The sequence below is a fragment of the Dipodomys merriami genome, unplaced genomic scaffold (assembly GCF_024711535.1).
Source record: "Dipodomys merriami isolate MVZ:Mamm:240054 unplaced genomic scaffold, mDipMer1.0.p SCAF_3, whole genome shotgun sequence".
Taxonomy (NCBI): domain Eukaryota; kingdom Metazoa; phylum Chordata; class Mammalia; order Rodentia; family Heteromyidae; genus Dipodomys; species Dipodomys merriami.
In genome coordinates, this window is record NW_027204492.1 from 3,729,803 (window position 1) to 3,748,586 (window position 18,784).

Here is an 18,784-nt window from a genome sequence, read left to right on the forward strand (position 1 = left end):
TGTGTGTGTGTGTGTGTGTGTGTGTGTGTGTGTGTGTGTGTGTGTGTGTGTGTGTGTGTGTGTGTGTGTCCTGGAACTCAGGGATTGGGTGCTAGCTTATTCACGCAAGACTAGTACTCTACCATTTGAGCCAGACCTCCACTTCTGGCTTTTTGCTGGTTAATTAGAGAAAGGTGTCTCTCAGACATTTCTGCCCAGGATGGCTTTGAATCCTGATCCTCAGATGTCAACCTCCTGAGTATCTAGGATTACAGGCATGAACCACAGGTGCCTGACCCTTTACACTTTTAAAAACAATTTCTAAGCTGGGCTCTGGTGGCTCACTCCTGTAGTCCTAGCTATTCAGGAGGCTGAGATCTGAGGGTAGTGGTTCAAAGTCACCAGGCAGCAAAGTCCCTGTGAGACTCTTATTTCCAACTAACTACTCAAAAAATGGAAGTGGCACTGTCTCAAAGGCACTTGCCTTGAGCAAAAAAGCTCAGGGACAGTGCCCATGCCCTGAGTTCAAGCCCCAAAATAACAAACTAAAAAATAGTAATAATTTCCAAATGAACTTTTCTTAGCCAAATAACAATATGTCCTTTTAAATTGCATTTATAGCCTGTCAAAAGGCCATTATGCCTAGCTGCAATGGTATGATGTAGTTGAAACAAGGAATTTTATGTTCAGAAAACTTGGGGCTGCCAATCCCAATCCTGTCCCTTAATAGTAATGGTCATGTGCAACCTTGAACAAACTGAAGTCACCTGTCTGCAAAATAGGCATGATACTAGCCAAGAACTGGTAGCTCACATCTGTAATCCTAGCTACTCAGGAGGCTGAAATCTGAGGATTGTGATTCAAAGCTAACATAGGCAAACAAATCTGAGAGACTCTTAACTCTAATTAATCAGCAAAAAGCCAGAAGTAGAGCTATGGTCTGAATGGCAGGGTGCCAGCCTTGAGCAGAAAGGCTTAAGGACAGTGCCCAGGCCTTGAGGTTCAAATTCCAGGACTGGCACATATGCATGCACACACACACACACACACACACACACACACACACACACACACATACACACACACACACACACACACACACACACACACACACACACACACACACACACACACACACACACACACAGATAAAATGGGTATGATGCTGACCAATCTCACAAAGTCATTGGAAAAACAAGAAATGACAGCAAAACAAAGGCGAAACAGAGGAGCTCATATACCAGGTCCTCTCATCCAACAGTACATGTTTCCACAAACAAGTCATTCCTCAAACCATGGTGCTAATGATCCAATGCCTGCTTCATCATTGTATAGACACATTTTCTAACATGGTCAGCCTAGTCTGCACAGGCTCTGCGTAGCCATCAAGCAGAAGACCTTCATAGTATACCTGAGACATTCCTAGCCCAATCTCTCACCTAAGTTGCTTACTGTTCAATAACCACATTAATGCAAATGCATTACAGGTTCTCAATTTGTTTTGGCCACTCCAAGTCTCAGGGCTAAATGCATTTGATTTAATGAGGGTTCTTTAGAAATTATAAAATGTTAAATAGTATTTCATTTAGAAATTCACTCTTCTGTATCATCTGGAGATTGATAATTCATTTCAAAGATGCAACTACGTTTAGTTTGTTTAATGCTTCAAAGACCCTTGGCTAACATGCATGTAATTCAGACCCAGTGGAAGATGAATTTAGTGACATTTTCCCCAGTGGTTTGTGATGGATTTGGGCAGATCCATTCATGCTACTTCATATTCCTCTCACGACAAATGATATATCTTCACGACAGTTGATTGGCTTTAGTGGCATGAGCTGTGGCCATCAAATAGGGTAACTCCAGAGCTCAAATTAGTATGGGAAATAATTTTAACCACTAGATTATTATTTTAGTGCACAGACCACCAAGCTACATTGCATATGGTAAAGCAGATCATTAAATTCTCTGTAGATTTTGTAACAAATACCTGCTGGTAAACAAAGTTTTAAAATAAGAACAAGAACAAGTTCCTCTCTACCTGCCAATTCCAACTCATGAACCCAACTGATCTGCTCCATAACAAAAAGAAACCTATCTTTTGGAACTGGAGGCATGGCTCAAGAGGTAGAGTACCAGCAGTGTGCGAGAAAGCTAAGCTCTTGAGGTTCAAGCCCCTGTACTGGCAACCAACCAAACATGAAGCACGGTATTTTATTGAATTGTTTTCCTCATTGAGAAATTAATGCTAATAAATGCATTTTAGATTTGTATGTAAAGCTAGAAGTGTGGGCTCAACTGGTAGAGTGCTTGCTTAGCAAGTGGGAGACCCGGAGTTCAAGCCCCAGCACCAGCACAAAGTAAGAAAAGTTAGGAGCTGAAGGCATGGTAAAAGCAGTAGAGTAGCAGCCTAGTAGGTGGAAACCCAGAGTCTAAACCCCAGCATTGCCCTCAAAAGGGAGATGCTGTATAAGGCAATAAAAATAATGAACAGTCATAAAAATTAAATTGGAATCAAGATGATAATATAGATGATACAGTAGAAGGTCTCTCACCCACCACCAGATAGCTTTCTAATTTTTGAATAGGTGGTCAGAGAAATTAAAGACATGGGCTGGGAAGGTGGCTCAGTGGTGGAGCGCTTGCCTTGCATGCATGAGGCCCTGGGTTCGATTTCTCAGCACCACATAAGCAGAAAAAGCTGGAAGTAGTGCTATGGCTCAAGTGGTAGGGTGCTAGCCTTGAGCTGAAGAGCTGAGGGACAGTGCCCAGGCCCCATGACCAACAAAAACAAAAAAAAGTAAAGAATATATCTCCTGCTTGAACCAGTAATTTTAAGAAAATCAGGGACCAAGGCAGGGAAATAAAGTTTGATAGTCACAAAGAACCTTCATTTTAAAGAAGAGTAAGCAAACAGAGACTTTCCCTCCCAAATATGTGCCTGTAAAGCAGGCACAGAGCAACCAGCCTTATCTGTCCATGCAAGATTACTTTCTGTCACAAAAGGCTTCATTAAAACTGTACAATAAAGAAGGGATTTTTATTACAAGTGTAGAAAAACAAGAAATTACCACTGGAGGTACAGCCATGATATAATGAGGCATTTGTTTAAAATCCTATCAGAGCACATGTAACTAAATGAGTTAGTTTTCTAAGTAGCCCCTTTCCATGGTGTACTCTCATCCCAGCAATGCTATCTCTGTTCAATGTGTTCTTTGGATTCTTTCTCTGCAATTACCTTGAATGGTTATAGGCACCATTTTAACCCATCTCAAGTGTAAAACCAAAATCAATGCTCCCCACAGCACCAGTGCCGAGTCTACTTAATACATGAGCCTGGTGGACATTTGGGCCTTGGACCAAATGCCGAATCCTCACTCAATGACTGACACCATGGAGATAGATAGATAGATAGATAGATAGATAGATAGATAGATAGATAGATAGATAGATAGATTGATTGACTGATTTTTTAAGGCACCATGGACTCTGAAGTCAGTTCAAAAGGAGTTGCAAAAATGGGTGGAATCATTGTGATTTGGTGTTTTGTGACTCTCCTATGCAGGTGCCTTGGGGTCTCTTAATTCTTGGAAATGCTGGCTTTGATAGACCTTAGTTAGTCCGAGTTTACAAGAGCAGGTTGACTTTGGAGATGAGCAGAGAACAGCAGTAGAAGCAGTAGCTGGCCCCACAGCCAGTGGGTATCCAAAGGGAATCCCCAAAGACTGGCTTCATTGAAATCTCAGAAGCAGGGAAACTCAGAAGCAGGAAGTTGTTACAGAATAAAGTGAAGGGACTGAACTCACACAGTTCTAAAATCTGGAATATTAGCTGTGAAGGACTTGAAGAGGCAGATGAAATTATCATATTTTAAAAAGTAGAAATGATAAAGGCAAGGAGATGAAGAGGAACTAAAAACAGTGCCAATAGAACATGACATCTGAAACATGGGTTCTACAAACTCAACTCAGCATCCAATAACGATTTTGAATCTTTCAGAAAAGTAGGAATAGCACCTACACAAATCTACATATAGATAATATTACATGGAAAGCTTTTGAAGGCCAGGAATAAGGCAAGGATGGCTACACTTATCACATACATAAGAATTTTTAATAGATCCTAATAAGCTCAGTAAGTTAAGAAAAGTATCTGGGCACCTGTGGCTCATACCTAAAATTCTAGATACCCAGGAGGCTGAGGTCTGAGGATCATGGCCAGCCTGGTCAGAAGAGTCTTTGTGAGACTCCGGCAAACAAAGCCAGAAGTAGAGTTGTGGCTCAAGTGGTAGAGTGTGAGGTCTTGAGCAAGGAAAGCTAAGGGACAGAGCCCAAGTCCTGAGTTCAAAGCCCAAGTAACACACACACACACACACACACACACACACACACACACACACACACACACACACACACACACACACACACACACACACACACACACACACACACACACACACAATGGCCAGGCATGGTAGCTCATGCCTATAATCCTAGATACTCAGAAGCTGAGATATGAGGATTACCATTCAAAGCCAGACTGGGTAGGAAAGTTTGTAAGACTCCTATCTCCAATTAACCATGAAAATGTCAGTAGTGGAGCTATGGCTCAAATGGTAGAGTGCTACTAGCTCTGAGCAAAAAAGCTCAGGAACAGCACCCTGGCCTTGAGTTCAAGCCCCAGGACTGGGATCAAAAACAACAACAAAAATAAATAAAGGCATAGCATACTAGAAGAAATAAAGACAACATGATTATGCATGTAAAATATCCTGAGGATAAGTGGGAAAAAACCTATTAAAATAATAAACTTAGTAAGGCTACAGAGTACACAAGACTAATATAAAAATTAATTTTATGTCTATAATTCACAATGAACACATAGACATAGAAATATTAAATCCTACTTGCGATAGCAGAAAAAAAAGAAATATTTAGGGATACTTTAAACACTACAAAAAACATAAAATTACTACAAAACACTGCTGAGACAAATCAAAGATCAAAATATATGAAGAAATACAGTGTGCTAAAGGTCTAGAAGATTCCACGCATGTTGATAGTGATCAATATAAAGTCAATGTAATATATATATATATAATAATTCCAATGGACTTTCTTTTAGAAAACAAAAATATTTTTCTAAAGTTTGTATGGAAAGGCAAAGGTCCAAGAATCATCAAAACAGTCTTTGAATAAAAAATGTTGGAGTCTTTCTACTACTAGATTTCCAGACTATAAAACAGCTCATCAAGTCAGTGGAGTACTAATATGATTATGGACCTAGAGATCAATGAAACAGAACACAGTCTATATTTAGGCCCATCTTTTGGAGGTTTTAGCAGTGGTCAAAGGACTACTGATGAAAGTGTTCAAATGAAGCCAGGAACTGGTGGCTCACATTTGTAATCCTATCAGGAGGCTAAGATCTGAGGATTGATTGTAGTTCAAAGCCAGTATGGACAGGAAAACACGTGAGACCCTTATCTCCAATTAACTAGCAAAACACCAGAAATGGAGCTCTGGCTCAAGAGGTACAGTGCTAGCCTTGAGTGACAAAAAGCTGAGGGACAGTGCCCAGGCCCTGAGTTCAAGCCCCAGAAGAGGCACCAAAAGAAAAAAAACAGTGTCAAAATGATTGGATGAGGAAATGATAGTGCTTTCTACAAATGATGATGGTTAATTTACTGTCCATACAGAACAATAAATGAGCCTTGATGTTTACATAATATAAAGGATTAATTTTAAATGGAACATGGATATATTAGTTTAATATTATTGAATAACATCCTTATGTTATGTGTAAACAACACATACTTATTATCTCACAGATTTTATGGGTCAGCAGTATGGGTGCAGCTTAGCTGGTTTCCCTACTCAGGTTCTCTCAAGGCTGTAATCAAGGAGGTAGCTAGGCTACATTCTCATCTGGAGGCTCAACTGGGGAAATGTGCTTCCAAGTTCCTTTAGATGATTGGCAGAACTCATTTTCTTGAGACTTCTGGCTGTGGGCACTGGCATTTGCTAGCCCAAGGCTGCTGGCATTACTTAGAGAACAGTTGTGGTTCATTTCCTTAACACGTGTTCACATTAGCGTGACAATGAGACCATGACCTCTCTGAACAACAATATCTTCGTTTACAAGTTTTCTACTGGTTAATGTTGGCCCTTTCCCAGGGTCACTTCATCTTCGATTACCAAAAAATAAAAATACAAAACAAGCAAAAAACCCTATTCCCAATCTCTAGAATTCCAATACATATTCCATATGTTATTGGCTGGAAACAAGTTGTTGGTCCTATTCAAGGCAAAAAGATTCATAGCCCAAGACTCAATTAACTCACATGATCACCCACTAGTGAACTTTTAATCTGTAGTAAGGAATAGTATTCAGCAATAGGAAGTTAAAAACTGATGATTAGATAAGATAAATATAATAAGTATTATGCCCAGTGAAACAAACCACCCCAAAATGGCCAGATACACTATCCTCAGCAAGTTGCAAAGAACTACTGGCACTAGGGCTGAGGCATAGCCCAAACAAGAGTGCAGTACTAACATATACAAGGCTCTGAGTTCAAACCCTAGTTTGTGTAAAAAAAATTGTAAAAGAACAAACAAACAAAAAAAAAAAAAACAAAAAACCTTACTAGCATTCACCTAACACACTCTGGAGTCAATTTTGAAAACCCCTAGAAAATATATTTGCAAAATTAAAAAAAAAAACTTCTAAGTAGCTCACAAGTGAACAAATATATCACAATGGAAATCAGAATGTACTAAGAATAAACAATAACGAAAACATTATGTTTGAAACATCAGTACAGTAGAGAAAAATCAAGAGGAGAAAATGAACAGAAGACTGATTTCTGGGACATAGTTTTAGTGAAAATATCAATAGGTAGAATAGTGTCTAATGTATTCTTTTCTGTGCATAAGAAAGAGGGGGGGTCTGTGTGCAAATATATACATGTGTGTTATTGCTTGCTCAAGTTTGCAAAAGAAGAAAAAGAGCAAAAACTACTTGGGGGGAGGGGAGGAAACAACATGTCTGATTAGAGGCAGAGATGGAAAGAAGACTTCTAATATATCTTGCTATAAATTTGACTTCAAATTATGTAAAGTTTCAGCTTATTAAAATATTAATGAACATAATAATCATAATGAACATAATAATCACAACTGTCCAGCTGATCCTATGACCAAATTCTGTTCACGTTCATTGAGCAGGTAATGCTAACCTTGCAAAAACTTCCAGAGCACAGAAAAAGGAAATACCCAAATCACTTTATATAAAGCCAGCATAATCATGATACTAACTTAACAGAGTACTGAAATGTTAAAGCTGTATCTCATTGGCATATTAGTTCCTGAAGAAAATACTATCAATCAGCCAGGTGCTAGCTACTCCGGAGCCTGAGATCTGAAGATAGTGGTTCAAAGCCAGCCCAGGCAGAAAGGTCCATAAAATTCTTACCTCTGGTAAACTACCAAAAAGCCAAAAGTGGAGCTTTGGCTCAAGTAGTAAAGTGCTAGCCTTGGGCAAAAAGGCACAAGGACAGCACCTAGCCCTGAGTTAAAGCCCCAGAATGGGCACCAAAAAAAAAAGAAAAAAGAAAAAAGGAGAGGAAGGGAAGGGAAAGGGGAAGGAAAAGGGGAAGGAGAAGAGGAAGAGGAAGAGCAAGGGAAACGGAAAGGCAAAGGCAAAGGGAAAGCGGAAGGGAAGGAGAAAAAAGAAAATACCACTACTCAAAGCCAGCTGTAAGAAAAAGCAGGAGCAAATTTGCTTCTTCCAAGCTATATAAACTCAGGTAATTCTACTAAATTATATTTTTAAAAATCCTTATATTGGGCAAGGTGGCACAGGTCTGTAATTCTAGCACTTGGGAGTGCATAGGTTTGCATACAATTATATACATTTATGCATGCATATAAACATGTATAAATATCTATACATATACATCTGTATGTGTACATATACATGTATACATACATATATATCCACGAAGGATAAAAGTATCAGTTAAAATTCAAGATGCAGGAACCAGGTATTATGTATGGTACACACCTGTAATCCCATATAAGTTTGAGGCAAGACTAGGTTTCAGTAATGATACTCTGTTTCAATGAACCAAAATTTTTTTAGAAACTTCAACATCCATTTATTTTTATTAGCTTATATCAGTTATACAGAAGAGGTTTCATGGTTACATTTTCACATGATTAGAGTATGTTCCAATCAATCTCACCCTCCTATCACTCTCCCTTTTCCCCTTCCCCCCTTATCCAAACTATTTCACCAGGTTTCCTTGTTCAATTTTCATAGCTACAAATACTCTATTTCAACAATCTTCATCCTCTTTCAAAATGTATTTCAAATGTATTCATCCTCAATTACTCGCTTTCCCTTCTCCCTTCTCCATCTCCTTCTAACTGTCCATTAGATTCATGCTCTGTATTTATCCATATATTTATGCAAATTGATATATATATATATATGTATGTACTTGTCTATGAATTCACCATGCATTTATGACCCCAAAAATGTGCCTTAGAAGTGTGTCTACATAAAACCTAAAGTAAACATAGTTACTTCGTGATGAACTGCTAAATACACACACCTCAAATACAGATCCTGGGCTACAGCCCAGACCTTCTGAATCAGAAACTCCAGGCCTGGCGCCAGGACACTGGCAGTGCTGAAACAGCCCCTCAGGTGATTCTGATGCCATTTGCTACTTGAAGCGCAACCCTAACAGATCTGCCTTCGGGCATCGCCCAGGAGCTTGCTGATCCACTCAATCTGCGTTGCTGCTGCCAAGTCCAGGTACTTTGGAACCCAGCCAGAGCCATGCTCACCCAGAAGACTTCATAAAAGCCAGTGTCAGTTTCAACCCAGAATAATAAAAGCCAATGTCTGTGGGTGGAGTTCAGGCAATATGTATTTAAATCTTCCCAGAACTGGGCACTGCTGGGGCTCAGACCTGTAATCCTAGCTACAGAGGAGGCTCAGATCTGAGGACTGAGGTTCAAAGCCAACCTGGGAAGACTAATTTGAGAGACCCTTATCTCTAATTAACCACCCCAAAACTGCACGTGGAGATGTAGCTCAAGTGGTAGAGCTCTAGCCTCGAGCAAAAGCAGCTCAGGGACAGCGCCCAGGCTCTGAGTTCAAAGTCCCAGTACTGCCACACACAAAATACAAATAATAATAATAAATAACCCTGGTGCTGGTGGCTCACACCTGTAATCCTACCTACTTAGGAGGTTGAGATCTGAGGATCATGGTTTGAAGCCAGCCCAGGCAGGAAGGTCTGTGAGACTCTAACTCCAATTAAGCACCAGAAAACTAGAAGTGGCACTGTGACTCAAGGTGGTAGAGTGCTAGTCTTGCGTGAAAACGCTCAGGGACAATGCCCAAGCCCTGAGTTCAAGCCCCATGACTGACAATTATAATAATAATAATTAATAATAATAATATTCCTCAGGTACACCTAATGATCAACCAATAGAAAACCATCAGCTGTAGTGTTCCCATTCTCCTTTTTAGGGAGTCTGCACCCTCTCTAATGAACCAGAGAAGACAGATACTACTGGAACTCTTTGCTATTCCCCTCAAGAAAAAAGCATATATTTCATATATGCACTCACAGCACCTTCTTACTTATACAACTGGTACCAAGAAGAGCTCTGTAGTCAGGAGAGCTGCAGTAGAGGCTGTGCACCCAAAACACAGTTCACCAGGCTTCAAGTCCTGATGCTGCTACTTCCTAAATACTTCACCTTCTAACTGACCTCTCTGGAAGAAGCTCAGAGAGGAAATTCATCATTTCTACCCAAATTCATGGACTCAGATGAGACATTATGTCAAAGCCAGGGGCTAAGGGCTTGGCAAAAATCATACCTAACATTAATAGAGTTTATTACTAAGGCAGTTTCTTGGGCACTGACAGCCAATCTGCTGACTTCATCTGCAAATGAGGGCAAAAGATCTCTCTCAAAACCATGCTGTTCTGGACTGTAGCAACTAGTAAGACAACTCCCCAACATGTCCAAAGTAACAAGGCAAAATGGAGGCATGTTATAAACAAAACACACAATGGATTTATACAACTTGGTGTGAAGGGGGAACATCTCATTAACTTCGGGTTTGATAACATGTCAAAAGGACAGTATTTTGCATCTACTGGGCTGAATAGGGTATATAAAAACTGTTTTCACCAGCTTATTTTATTGTACCTACTAAGAAATGTTAAGTTCCACAAAGGGACTCCCCCAAGTTTGGGAGCCAGGGTGTGAGGTGGTATTTTTAGATCAGCTTTCTCAAGCTTGAATTTACATACAATCACCTAGAAGGCTTCTTAAAATTCAGATTCTACAAGGGTTCTTAGTAGGTACCAAACAGACCTTGAGATGTTATATTTTTTAGACAATCTTCATCAACAAAGAGAAACAGCTGCAAGACAGAAGTGATGATAATACTGGGAAGGTGACTGAAGCTGATGAGAAAAAAATTAAAATTAGCTTCAACTCTACATTTGATCTTAGTCAAAAGTCTGACATACAATCAGCCCCAACCTTTAGAAAACCTCCATTCTTAGACAGGAGCTAGTAGCTCACGCCTATAATATTAGCTACTCGGTAGGCTGAGATCTGAGGACCACAATTCAAAGCCAGCCTGGCGAAAAATATCCATGAGATTCTTATTCCAACTGACTGTCAAAAAAGCTGGAGGTGGAGCTGTGGCTGGAGGAAGAGCTCTACCCTACTTTACTGCTTGAACCACAAAGTTCAAAGATAGCATCAAGTCCCAGGATTAGCACACACACATACACACAAAAGCCAGAAGCAGAGCTGTGGCTCAAGTAGTAGGGCCAGCCTTGAGCCAAAACAGCTAAGGGACAGCACCCAGGCCCCTAATCCAAGCCCTAGTACCGGCACCAAGAAAAAAAATCCAAAGAAAACAGAACCCCCATACTTACTGGTAGCAAGGGCAAAGAGGCTGAGCAGCTACAACAGGCCTCAGGCCCTCAGAGGGCAGTGAAACACCCACACCACCGATGTGCAAGGAACATCTCAGAACCAGGAAATTTGAAATTCAGTATTGCTTGGGGTTCCTTAGATCCTGCTAGGTCACAAGGCCAGAGCTAATGGTGGTGGCCTCCTGAGGTCTCCTGGCAAACTTTACTCCTTATTGTTAAGTACAAACAATACTAACCAAGGGGACATGCTTTATGTCATGGTCACTTGCCATCATGCATGTCATAATCATAGTTCAGTAAGATATCTAGAGCCAATTCCAGGCCGGGTGCAATGCAAATGCAGTTCCCATTCTCCTAAAGCTCCATCATAGCAACTGCAGGGTCACAAAAGAATTTAAAGCAATGCCCCCACAATGTTGAGAATGTTCCCCATAACCTACCTCTGCTCCTGTAATTCCCAGGAATGAGAAAGCCTGGCACGGAGAAAGCAGCCCATGCAGAGGAGGATCCTAGAACTCACTACAATTCAAGGGCACAATATCAAAGTTGAACAATTAACACATGCTGAAGAAAAAACATCTCTGTGTGTTATTGTTTTGTAGAGGTGGGTAAGAGATGAATATGTTACAAATAAGTTACTTTATTTACTTTCAATGATTACTCTCTAACTTTCCTTACTCCTCCCCATTCCTAACCTAAACATACCCATCAGCAAAGAAAAGCAAACCTATATTCAAATAGCTTTATGCCATTGGCCAAAACTCAAGATGTTAAGAAGAAAGGGGCAATAAAGCAATGTAGGAAACCTCTACCATCACTGGACTCCAAGAATCTAGTATTATCTGTCTATCTATCTATCTAGTTAGATATAGATAGATACACACACATGCTGGAGCTACCTATCAAAACAGTGAACCAAGAGCCAGGTACTAGTGGTTCACATTTGTAATCCTAGCTAATTAGAAGGCTGAAAACTGATGATCAAGACTCAAAGTCAGCCTAGGCAGACAAACCTGAGAGAAGGCTGACTCTAATTAATCAGCAAAAAAAACACAAAAATTAGCCAGCCACTGGTGGCTCACGCCTTTAATCCCTGAGTTCAAGGCCCACAACTAACAAAAAAAAAAGCCAAAAATGAGCCAAGGCACCAGTGGCTCATGCTTGCAATCATAGCTACTCCGGTAGGTGAGATCTGAGGATCACAGATTTATTTTTGCCAGACCTGGGGTTTGAACTCAGGGCCTTGGCACTGTCACTGAGCTTCTTTTGCTCAAGGCTAGCACTCTACCACTTGAGCCCAGTGCTACTTCTGGCTTTTTCTGTTTATGTGGTACTGGGGAATTGAACCCAGGGCTTCATGCATGCTAGGCAAGCACTCTACCATTAAGCTACATTACCAGCCATGGATCACAGTTTGAAGCCAGCCCCTGCAGGAAAGTTTGTGAGACTCATCTCCAATTAGCTACCAAAAAGCCAGAAGTGGCATTGTAGCTCAAGTGGTAGAGTAGCAAAACTCAGGGACAGCTCTCAAGCCCTGAGTTCAAGTCCCAAAACCAACACCAAAAACAAAAGTCAAAAAAGAAGGTGTGCCTTAAATAGTAGAGTGACAGTAAAGTGAGAGCATGAGGCTCTGAGGCCCTGAGTTCAAGCACCGGTACCAACACAAAAGAAAAAATATACAGAAGACAGCTAATCAAAGAACAATAATACCAAGCTAAGTACATAAAATTGTGAAGAGCTCCTTGTGGAGTCATTACAAGATACTGATAAACAAATTCAAGTAAGAAGAATAGAGCACTCAAGCTACTCTACCACAGCATACCATACTACAGTATGTTATACTATCCTATCCTGTACTGTATTGTACTATACTATACCACACCACCCCATACCATGACATACCATAGCATACTGTTACCATTCTACTACTATTTATGCAGAGAAGGTGGTAATGACCTAGGAAGCAAGTACAGCCCTGGATCTCCTTTCGAGGGCTTAGGTCATTTTCTGTGGTCACCTGGAAGCACAGATATCCAGTCTGCTATGGACTGAGGGAAGCAGTAGGACCATAGGCTATCTTGGGCTGCAGTCAAGTCTTGACTGGATAAAGGAAAGACTTCCTTTTGGAGACACTTGGGAAAGAAGAATTAGGGAAGACTCCCTAATGCTGCAGCTGCCTTACACAGCCCTAGAATTGTTTACTACTCAGAACTACAGTTGTAGGAATAAATGAACTGGAAACTGAAAGGAGTATCAGTGGCTCCAGGTCCATATGAGTGAGGCCTATTTTAATGCTGACAAAAGAGGGACACTGAGGCAAAAATGTCCCACTACATCTAAGGAGCAGTTGTAAAAGAAAAGGACAAGTGTCTTCTTATACTAGTTTCCCGAATGACAATGATGTGTATAACATACAAGTGCAATGATAGTGCTGCACCACTCACAAAGAGCTCTGATTCACACCTGAGTCTCTGAAGAACTCTAGAAGCTTATGAGAGCAGGCTTTATCAACTCGTGTTGCAAATGCAACCACTACAAGCAGCAGAGAAACAAGATGTGCCCAGTGGCAGAGTTAAGCAAAACTGGGATTTGAACTCACTCCAGAATCCAAATGCAGGAAGCTTCTTACCACAACACTCGTCCCTTTAGCAAAAAATAGGAGGCAAGCACTCAGACACTATACCAATTTTCTTTTTCTTTTTTTCTCTCTCTGTGTGTGTGTGTGTGTGTGTGTGTGTGTGTGTGTGTGTGTGTGTGTGTGTGTGTGTGTGTGTGTGTGTGTGTGTGTGTGTGTGTGTGTGTGTGTGTGTGTGTGTGTGTGTGTGTGTGTGTGTGTGTGTGTGTGTGTGTGTGTGTGTGTGTGTCTCAGTATTGGGATTGAACTCAGGACCTGACACTCTTGCTTGGGTATTTCGTTCAGAGATGGTGCTCTACCACCTGAGCCATACCTTCACTTATACTTTTTGTTGGTTCATTGGAGATGAGAGTCTCATAGACTTTCTTGCCTGGGCTGGATCCTCAGCTCTCAGCCTCCTGAGTAGCTAGGATTACTGGTGTGAGCCACAAGCATCCAGCTATGCCAATCAGTTAAGTTATAGAAGAGGGTTTCATTTTAGCAATTTCATTTATGTATACAACGCTTCTAGATCAGGCCTCTAGAATTCTCCCCCCCTAATATTCTTCCTATTCCCACAATGCCAATTTTCTAAGGAGATACTTTCAAAAACAATGGGATCGTTGTCGTAATCACATTGGAAGTGCACAGGTCCAACATTTGCAATGAAAGCTCATCCTCCAATTACAAAGAGGCCCTACAACCTCTCCTGCTCTGTTATTGCTTGTGACAACAAAGAAAATAAGGCCCTAAGTAACTTCTAAATGAGAACAGCAAAGGAAGATTAGCACTGCAAGAGCTTTGGAACCTGCGGTCAGTGTTACCAGAAATTAAAGTCTGAGCAATAAAATGAAGAGAAATGTCTAGAAAATCCAGTCTAGTGAATTTCCCAAAGTCCCCTACAGTTCAAGTGAATAGCAGATAACTCCTTGTGAGTGCCTACTATGTACAAGGCTATTCTAAGCACTATAGATTATTTAGTTGGTTCTCCCAACAACCCTTGGAGAACATAGTGCTATTCTTCCTTCTGTTTTCCAGCTATAGAAACTGAGGTACAGATTTAAGTCACCCACAGTCACATATATAACAGAACTAGTATTATAATCTGGAGAGAATGTCCCATCCAGAGTCCACACATTTGAGGCAGATGACGAATGCCAAAAAAATAAATGAATAAATAAATGAACTGAAAAACTGGAAAATAAAGAAAGCAGAACTCTGAAAAGGTCAGAAACAGGGAAGGAAAATTACTAAAGAATAATGAAAACAATCTATTTTTTTCTGTTACAGAGTTGGATAAACGTTAGAAAGAGCTAGAAAGGCTTGTCTTTGAAGTCAACCAGCCACTGGTTAAAAATGTCACCTACTGCGCCCTGAAGAGCCCCCACTTCTCTCTCTATTTTGGAGTCCTCAATAAGAGCCACAGCCATGTGTTTTCAGTGGTTTCTAAAGTGACCACATTTTGTTAACTCTCTTCTTGTTTTGAAGAAAGACCGCTACAGTCCTTTTTGGAACATTGGTCATTTTCAGAATCATCTATAAAGTTTTGCTTCTAACCACTGAACACACAGAATATGAAGTAAACAAGCCCACACAGGTAAAATTCTCAGTAACTCCTTTGTATTAGGGAGTGTTCTCGTTCCTAGAACTTGGGTCCTGCTTTACTCTGGAGCTATTTCAGATGAACTAGTTTCTTTACAAGCCACAAACACGAAGATTGACAATGATTTCAGATAACAGGTTCATAGTACACCCTGAGTAAGAGGGCCTGAGAGTCGAACAGACAATGACATTAAATCACCAACTGATCCTGACCTTTGCAGAGCCTTCTGTAGTTACAGTGGAAACAGCAAGGGATTGGAAAACCCCCTCTGTAGGCATTTGAGATCACAGTATTGTTTGCATTGAAGGGGGACATACAAGTAAAAATAAAGCTGTAGGGCTGGGAAGGTGGCTCAGTGGTAGAGTGCTTGCCTTGCATGCATGAGGCCCTGGGTTCCATTCCTCAGCACCACATAAGCAGAAAAAGCCGGAAGTGGTGCTGTGGCTCAAGTGGTAGAGCACTAGCCTTGAGGCTGAAGAGCTGAGGGACAGTGCCGAGGCCCAGAATTCAGTCCCCATGACTGACAAAATAAATAAATAAAATAAAATAAAGCTGTGATAAACTTACTTCTTTTGCTGATCCTTAGACTTTTGCTTGAACCTTAGACTTGGGTGCTGTCCTTGAGCTTTTTTTTTTTTTTTTGCTCAAGGCTTGTGTTCCACCACTTGAGCCAGCGCTCCATTCTTGGCTTTTTACTGATTCATTGGAGATAAGAGTCTCAAGGACTTTCCTGCCTGAGATGGCTTCGAACTGAGATTCTCAGATCTCATCCTCCTGAGTAGCTAGGACACCAGTGACACCTGACTTAAACTTAGTTTTCATTGTATTGGTCTTAATGGAGCAGCAGCTGACAACGTACAACTAGAAAATCAGTGATGCTCAAGTGACTCCTAATCATGTCACCATTTTATTTTCATTGCATACTTTTAGAGTTCTGTGTTTTTTACTGTGTTCAAAATAATACATCACTTTTTTAATTGTCTGCTACCATATACATAAACTCCTTCAGGTGTCTCTGCTATCTCAATGAATGAATATCTAACAACTTGATAAATCTGTTAGAACTTCAAAGTAAATAGACTAATCACCTAATAATGATACTGGAATCTACCATGTTGATCAAGTGTTATTGACTTCGAAACACTTCAGGAGGGAGCTTCGTTGGGAAGTACTACCAGTTTGAATCTCATTACTTGTGTGGACTGTCTTAGAGATAGATTTGATTTTGTAAAACAGCCAGAAGCCATTGAGAGTCAAGACTGGTGAATATGGGATCCCGGCCAGCAGAATATGCATTAAATGAAAGCAATGTGTCTATAAAATAACTAACGTGATGGTCTCATTTGGCTAGTAAACTGGTTTTGAAGGAAATCCCAAATGGCTTGTACTATAGTAAAACTTTTGGCTTAGTGTCAGGATTGTAAGGTGGATACTTCATAAGGAATAAAATTGAGCTCTAGTAATAAGAGCCCAGACTAGACAGACTCCAATGTACCCTCTAGAGACTTGGCTTGTGATATTACTTTTGCCATTAAGTTTCCTAACACCTGTGTCACATTAGTCTCTCTGGGCCTCAGTTCTCCCATTCAGAAAACTAATGACCTATGTGAATTCTACAATACTAGAATTCCACTCTTCCGAAGTTCTGCTTTAAAAAATTATTATTAGTTCAGCTCATACTTCATATGAGTCCATAAAGCCCCTAATATGAATTTTACTGTAGATTCGCTTTATACTTGCTTAGGCAAATACAACAATTAATTTTCACTTCCTGAGACCAGCAAGAGACAGTTAAGCGAAAACTCCAGCCTGGCGCGCTTGCTAGGGTGCGCATACTTCCGACTGCGTATCAGGGAACTAAGCGTTCCTTCCCAGATCTTCTCGCAACTATTGCAAAAACAGATAAGCCCCCGTGCGTGGCATAAAGACACGAACAGAGAGCGACAACCACGGGTTCTTGGCCAACGCGGGCCTGCAAACTCGTTGTCAGGACCCCTGGGGCTGCGGCGGGTGCGCACCCCGCACCAGGAGCTAAGTCAGGGACCAGCCTCGGCGCGTCACCAGGGAGGCAGGGCGGCCACCCGGCCCGCTCGCCTACTCGGGACAGGGAAGCAAAGTACAAGCAGTAGCAGGACGTCCGTGCACCGTATCCCTCCCTGCCAGCCGCGATTCGCGTCCCGACCTTCGCCCGCAGCCCGCCAGGGACCTAGGGAAGGGAGAAAAGGAAAGCCAGAGGCACCTGCCTGCTGCTGCTATCCGGCCTCAGCCCTGCCCCACCGGGACAGTGATCGCAGACGTTCTGGCAAACCCCACCCCCACCCCGGCGGGTGCAGTGAGGCCCCGCGCGACTCGCTAGCCCAGGGACTCCCAACTTCTTCACCTAGGTCCCCCCATCACGGGTCCCCGCAGCGGCCGGCTCAAAGCCAGGCCAGCCAAGAGAGCGCACCCACCTCAGGCTCCGAGCGCCACCACGGTTGCCAGGCTGCTGCGCTCCTCAGCCCCGCTCCGCCCCCTCCGCGGCACGCCCCGCCTCCGTGGCCTCCCCGCCCCCGGCCACCGCCTGCGGCCCTCCCCCAAGGTCCAGTTGGCGAATTTGCATCACATGGTGCAGGAAGGGGTGGAGAAAAGGTTCAGGGTGGGCCCAAGGAGCGGCTTCGTGAGGCGGGGCTCTCTGCCCATGAGGCTGTTGGGAAACCCTCTTTGAAGAGTCCTGCTCGTAGAGGTCTCTGGGAATTGTAGTTCATAGCATGGTGTCAGCAATGGGCAGGGCCAAAATGCCATGGGCCAGCTTAGTGAGGAATATTGGGCTCTGCTTTTAGAGGAGGCCGCTGGGAAATGTAGTTTCACATTCAAATCAAGGTGAACTCCAGCGGGAAAAATAGTTCTAGGTAAAACTTTAGTGGCTGTTACTAAGATGCCTTATTATCACCCACACAGAGTAGGCTTCGTGAAGTTCAGACACTTATAATGGAAAAAAAAAATTACTACTTTTGGTCCAATATCTGCAAATCACAAACGAACTCACAGTATATATTGGGATTTCCCTCATGCTGTGCCAGCACCTTTCCAAGAACTCCACTTCACTCAGTGAAAGGAAACATTTCAGGTCAAAACTCCTTCTGCTTTTTGAGGTTGAGTCAGATGACCATTAACACAGTAAATAGAAAGAGAAACAAAATCAAGAAAAGGAAGACAAATTTCACAATGACATCTCAATATAATCAAACAAAACAAATAAGCAGGCATGTAGAACAATGTACATAATATCTCTTGTGCAACATAATTTTACAAATGAGCACTTTATCTCAAAAATCTCAAAACATTTTTTTCCTAATAGCACTGTAAGACACGTGCACATTAATATATCATTATAGGATAGCCCTCCACTTCAGTTTTGTTCAATTATGGTATTGCAATGCCTATTTTCAAGTAACTTTTTTGGGGGGGGGGTTCCAGTCGTGGGGCCTGAACTCTGGGCCTGGGCGCTGTCCCTCAGCTCTTCAGCTCAAGGCTAGTGCTCTGCCACTTGAGCTACAGTGCCACTTCCGGCTTTTTTTCTTTTTGCTTATGTGGTGCTGAGGAATCGAACCCAGGGCCTCATGCATGC

General features: G+C 41.8%; 1 protein-coding gene across 2 annotated transcripts in view; it reads right to left on the reverse strand.

Annotated features, from left to right (window-relative positions):
• The window catches only part of Mtm1 (myotubularin 1), a 90,926-nt gene extending 73,233 nt beyond the window's left edge, over positions 1-17,693 (reverse strand). For both annotated transcript variants that reach the window (XM_070039594.1, XM_070039593.1), the window contains exon 1: positions 17,628-17,693. The gene's annotated coding sequence lies outside the window, so the exon portion shown is untranslated. The remainder of the gene's footprint in view (positions 1-17,627) is intronic.
• Between the last annotated feature and the right edge of the window lie 1,091 nt (positions 17,694-18,784).